The sequence below is a fragment of the Dermacentor andersoni genome, chromosome 7 (assembly GCF_023375885.2).
Source record: "Dermacentor andersoni chromosome 7, qqDerAnde1_hic_scaffold, whole genome shotgun sequence".
Lineage (NCBI taxonomy): Eukaryota > Metazoa > Arthropoda > Arachnida > Ixodida > Ixodidae > Dermacentor > Dermacentor andersoni.
Window position 1 is genome coordinate 170,712,893 of NC_092820.1, and position 6,000 is coordinate 170,718,892.

The 6,000-nt window shown below is 48.2% G+C and overlaps 1 long non-coding RNA gene across 1 annotated transcript in view; it reads left to right on the forward strand.

The window, feature by feature from the left end:
- LOC140219367 (uncharacterized) overlaps positions 1–126 on the forward strand; it is a 207,685-nt gene extending 207,559 nt beyond the window's left edge. The window contains exon 3 of the long non-coding RNA XR_011895578.1: positions 36–126. This is a non-coding gene — a long non-coding RNA (uncharacterized lncRNA). The remainder of the gene's footprint in view (positions 1–35) is intronic.
- The last annotated feature ends 5,874 nt before the right edge of the window (positions 127–6,000 follow it).

Sequence of the window (6,000 nt, forward strand, 5' to 3'; positions counted from 1 at the left end):
TGCAGCATTCATTTTGTTTTGTTTTGTTTTTGCAGGGCCTTGTCGACACGTGCGGCGTGCTCGCTTCCTTCCTTCCATCCTTCTACCCTGCCTTCTCCTACGTTTAGGAGAGAGAGAAGAGGGGGAAGGGCCAATGGCTTCCTGTGCCTGTAAGCCGTTTCGGTATCTGTTACCATTTTTTCCCCCTACTTCTGTGGTTGAGAAATTGTTGTCAAGGCAAACTTTCAGGCTGTTTCTGACATGGCGGTGGATGTCGTGGCGCGTGAATTTTTTTGTAGCTTACTTCTGGGTCATTTGCACCCATTCTCTCTGCCCAGTTTTACGCTCTCTTTAGAGTTTTCCATGCGCTACTGCTCTGTTATTATTTTGAGGTGTCTTGCGAGGAGTGTTGGGCGCGGGGGATGGTGTCCGTTAGTTTGTTGTAGCTGCTGAATACTAGAGCAGCACTGTCCCGCGCCACCGTCCGTGGTATGCTTGTTGTCCCGCAAGCTTTCGGGCTCGAAGTCCGCGAACAGACTGCAAGGAGTGAAAGCTGCTTTTAATGAAAATCTGTAAATAGAGAAAGAGAGACATTAAAGAAAGGCAGGGAGTTTAGTTCAGCTTTGTCCAATTTGCTACCCTGCACGTAGGGAGGGTAATGGGGAGTAAAATAGAGAGGACATGAGTTCATATTATGCATGAGCACTGGGCAAGTCGCATCATTTCAGCTTTCCGACACAAATGTATGTCACTTTCAGGAACTCAAGTGCTGGTGTGCCTTCTCATGACTTATGAGCGGTGAGACCAGGCTTCCAGGACCTTAGCTTAGGTAAAAGGCCAATCGTACGATTTGCTCAAGGCACAAAGGAGAATCTGTTGTTGTTCGTCGTAGCGGAAACAGTGACAGAGGATGAAGAGCTCGAGATGCACGCATAGCTAATGACTTGGCGGGCGTTAGATGAGAAACATAATGTACATAATGGTCGAAAACGCACAGACGGTACCTACACCCACGGACGCGCATACGCACACCAAACCTATTTGCAAAGTGTGACTAATACCCATAGGTGTCAAGGGTACTGTAGAAGTTTTGGTAGTGCGCAAAGCACGGGCGATGCTTCTTCTTGGGCCAAAAGTGTTCAACAGTTGTAGCTAGAGCAACAAGACGAGGTACTTCACCACTCTCCATCTGTGCCTGCTACCGCGTTTCTCTCCGCTTAGTTCATTGCGATATTGTATTAGCGCACACACTATTGATGTAGCTCATGCGAGGATCATGGTGTGAGTCTATGGGTAACACGAAGGAACGCAGTAAAAAACAGAGGTGGTTTCAGCACCACGTACACACAGAAAGAAGCAGTAAACAATCAACACGCATTCAATTACATTCTGAATAATAATTGTGCTCATCAACAGCGGCCACAAATAACCCCTAATTATCGTAGCTAAGCAAGCGAAAGAGCCGCGGCGTCTGCTGTCCGGTGTCGCACTGACTCAGGGACTGGCCCATGCACCTTGGAGTGGTGCTCATGAGCGCTGCAACTATACGAGTGGTGGTTTCGAGTCATGTTCAGGGGGCACTAGGTGACTGCGCCACGCTTTCCCTTCGAGTTGTTGTCATCGTCGTTGTTGTTCAGATGGTTATTTCGAAAGTAGCTTATGAAAATCCCATTAAATCTCTGCATTGGCTTTTCGCACTAAGAATACGTTAGTTTTGGTCAAATCACGGAAGCGAAACATCATCGCCTTATATCAGTAATACGTATGGAGGCCACCGGTATGAGAAGGTCCAGTGCTGGTGGCTGGCTCTCCTGCCCTTCTATCGTTGAATAGTTCAGACACCCGTCTCTAAAGGCAGTTCCGGCGTTTGCAATCCAATAGATCCTCCAGCAAGAGCTCAAAGACTCAACAAAGTGTTCAAAGACGCTGAACATGTGGCCTATGTTCATGCTGCGAAGTATACGTCAAATCAGCCATGTCCCTGGCAGTTATCACGGCTACAAAAATGAATATCATAACATTTAGCTCCATACGTACCAAACACCCTGAAGAAGCGGAAGAGGCTGCAATAGCTTTAGCATACCCATCAACCACTGGATTATGCGTCACCGACTCCAAAACAGCCTTAATTAATTACACCAAAGGACTTATATCACCTCAAGCATACCGGATTATTATCGGAGCACATCCTAGCCGCAGAAGAACAGTTCGACTGATCTGGACGCTGTTAGGATCGGCCTGCAGGGGTACTACTCTGCAAGGCTATTTCAGCCCGCTGCACGTGCTTCGATCGACCCGCGGTGCTGGCGCCCTTCGGAGAACCAGCGACGATGACAGCGTTAAACGACCAGGCGCCTCGTTCGGAGAATCGGTGACGGCAGCAGGGCGGGCCACATTTGGCGCCCTACGTATTGTTGGTTGATTTGCTGGATCTTCATGGTCTCTCTCGGCAGCAAGAAGAGCTTCCCTAACAAAAGGGTGCTTTGCGGTACGGGGGCCCCAGGATTCGTCACAGTCTGCTGACACACGTGGCGACTACAGGAGAAAGGCAGCTCTGGAATTTAGAGGCGCAAGACAATGGGCAACCGGCGCCCGCGCTGCGGGGGGTCAGCTCGGGGAACCGACGCGCCTTTCAAGACTCAAGATAATGGACAACCGGCGGGTCGACTGCGTTGACGATGACGTCGAACCGTTCTCTCACCTAGGGATCTAGGGAGAACGGAGTGTTTATAAGCGGCTATTTGTCGGCTCCTTGTGTGTGCTCGTCTGTGATAGTGCTCGGGAGCTGTGTGTTCGTCATCGTACTCGTGTACTGTATGCTCGTCTTGCGTGCTCCATTTGGGAGCCACGCTAGACTGTCGAATGTATCTCTTGTTTAAAATGTAAATACTGTAAATAAACCCTGTACGCCTAGTTCCTCCCAAGTTCCTCCCTGCGACCTACAACCCCTTCAACTGGTGGCAGCGGCGAGATCGTCCGACAACTCTAATAACGCCAGGTCACGCCGGGGTAGCTGGGAACAACGCTGCCCGGGTGTGTTAGTATCTACCGGAAGTGTCACTTGCGTCGCCCATCTCTGTCCGGACAAAAAATCCCCGAAGAGACCCAAAGAGAATTACTCCCTCCAGGACCAGATCAAACCAGATCAATATGAACAGTTTCCCAATACGAAAAAATAACTAATTACGGAGAAATCCTCGAATACTATCGAAATGCTCACTATATTTACCGTCCTCCTGAGAAATAGTTAAACGAAACACCAAGCAACTACATGGAGACTTCTACAAACAAGCACCTTCCCTACACCACTGCTCATGCACCGAATTCACCCAGAAGTGTACTCGTCGCACTGTAACACATCCAATACACCACATGCAGACCTCCGTCATATTATATGGGCACACCCATCACCTCCAAACAATGGCAGACACAGAATAAACCACAATGCTAAAATAAAGACTCCTGAACAGTGGGAGGCTCTTCTGCCCAGCGAATGCCCAGAAAACCAACTCTGGGCTATCCGGCTGGCGGAGGACGCCGCTACGGTTCAAGACCTGGCCTGCGTCTGACAAAGAGGGGAGTTTTACGGGACTAGCCTCCCGGCCTCCCCGTTCCTCTTTCGAACCCAGCGGGGACTCTTCAATAAAGATGTTTTATCCCCCTCTTGCATGTTGAGGTTCTTCACCGAGAAGCGCCTGAGCAAGAATATGGCGAGATAATTAATACAAAGGAGGCAAGGAGAAGGAGACTAGGGCGACGTTATCCGCTGGTGCATGTATACACGTTTCCTACGAAGGCCACGCATATCGCTGCATTCCTGACCTTTCACTGAGGTGCACACCGATGCTACATATAAACGGTTACGCGAGCCTGTCGACTCGAGAAAGCCCTTCAACGTCGCTGTACGCACAGGCCTCCGCGTGCAATATTTGACACGTGTGATTGTTTTGGAGTTCGGTCCATCTGCGCTGAGCTCCGCTTCTTATTAAGCCGACCACGGTATCGCAGAAACGCCGCGAGCGAGTAGAAATAATGACCCCGCAATGCGAGTCAAGCTTGGCAGCGATGCCGATCTATGAATCTGCGTAACAGCTGGCTCTGCGAAAAACGTTCATTAGACGGGCGCTCGCGCGCTCCGCTCCGCGCCCGGTTTAATATTTCGGCCTCGAAAGATAGTCTCGAAGCGCAATTAATGCAGCCCGCTCTCGACGAGGGACTAGCTCCTCCTCGCCTTTCGTTATAGTTCGCGTTTCCTTTTTGTCTTAACCGATTTGTTACGTTTACTTATTTTGCTTTGGTTTTACAATAAATATTGCACTGTGAGCGTATTCGCTGGCAGCTGGGAAATCGCGTCCTATATTACAACGTAGCCGGAAATGTTAGGTCGATCGCCACGTAGTGCCGCTCGGAACTAAATTTATTGAAGCTGTTTCTTCCTTTTTCTTCCTTCGTTTTCCTTTCTTTCTGTCTTTCTTTCTTTGCGTTTCTGAACTTTTTCAGACTGCGACCTAACAAGTTGGGTAGACTGTTAAGAAATGCTCGCTCGTATATATATATATATATATATATATATATATATATATATATATATATATATATATATATATGTAAGTATTGCCTGGTTTGGCGTTGTATGATTGAAATGCGGGCACTTTTGGGGAGAAAGAGAGAAATAAAACTGAACGAAATGAATGCCGCTTAACCAGGAGATAATTTTAGTTGGCTACCCTGTAACGCAGGCGTATGAAAGGATCAAGAAAAGAAGTCAAGATACGGATGAACAATACAAAACTGTGCAGCCGATTTCACGCAGTCAATCAAGCCGCCGCATCGTCAAACAGTGTGTGAGTGCGCCGCACAATCCGGTGCGACACAATAAAACTGTTTTGCACCCTCTGGTCTCCTTCAAGTGACACAGAGGCGCCATTATAGGAATAAGCGCTTGCACTGGTTCATTGGGAATGTCGAACGCAAAGAGTTACCGTTTGTTTATAGACGTTTCGTAAATTTCCCGTTTGCTATATATGCACAAAGAGACAACACGTTTGTTTAAGGTTTTCTCTATAGGCATAAGTTTTACTAACAGAACGAAAAGCCTAGAAGTCAGAACAGTCTGCAAGGTGCCTAGAAACTATTTGTAGATAATCTAAGCTATTTTCGTTCATTCGATTAGGTCTCCATACAGCAGATCACAGCAGTGCACTACAGAACTATACAGCTTATGAACCATAAGTCAGCTCGTATAACTGTCAGCTTCATCGCTGTTTATGTTGGCAGCTTTTGAAACCTTCTCTTGCGCGCCTAATTCTCGATCCTGGGCACGGTATTAAAGAAAATTCATGGGTTTTGCGTGACAAAACCAGGATATAATTATGAGGTGCGCCGTAGTGGGGGATTACTCTTACGTCTCAGCGGGGCAATTTGTAGTTTTGTATTGTGGCTATCAAAATTTAAGAGCAAAGTGCATTAGTTTCCCGTGAAAAGTAAGTCAGTCGTTCAGTCAAGCCTGCCATTCTGAAACCACCCTCGACAGCGCATTCTAGTTAGTGCTGAACTGGCATGTGCGAGTATTCGCATCCTCCTGAACGCGGGCCGGGTTCTTGGTGCACTCGCACCTGTGTTTTGAATACGAAAGGTGGTAGTGAAAATCAGCGCACGTGGTGAGAAGTCGGTAAATACAGAGAGGTAATATTTGTAAGGCTGTAAGCCGAATAGGTATATTCGGTGCCGCCTCCTGCAGTTATTCATGCGTCGACCTGCAGGTAACGGCTTCGATAGGGGCGCGTTGTGGTGGGAAGGAACGCGTGTGCGAAACTGGTTGCATTCTCGGCCGTAAAAAGGGAAAGTGCTGCTCGGTCCACACGGGCAGCACCACTTGCGACTTGGTGGGGCCTCCGTGGCAGAAGGGAGTGATTTTAAACTCTCTACAGCAGCAGGGCGAGAAAACGGAGCGAAAACGGGACACAGAATGCAGGTCTATGTCCCATCTAAGCACTAAGAGATTGAGAGTGCAGTGACTGG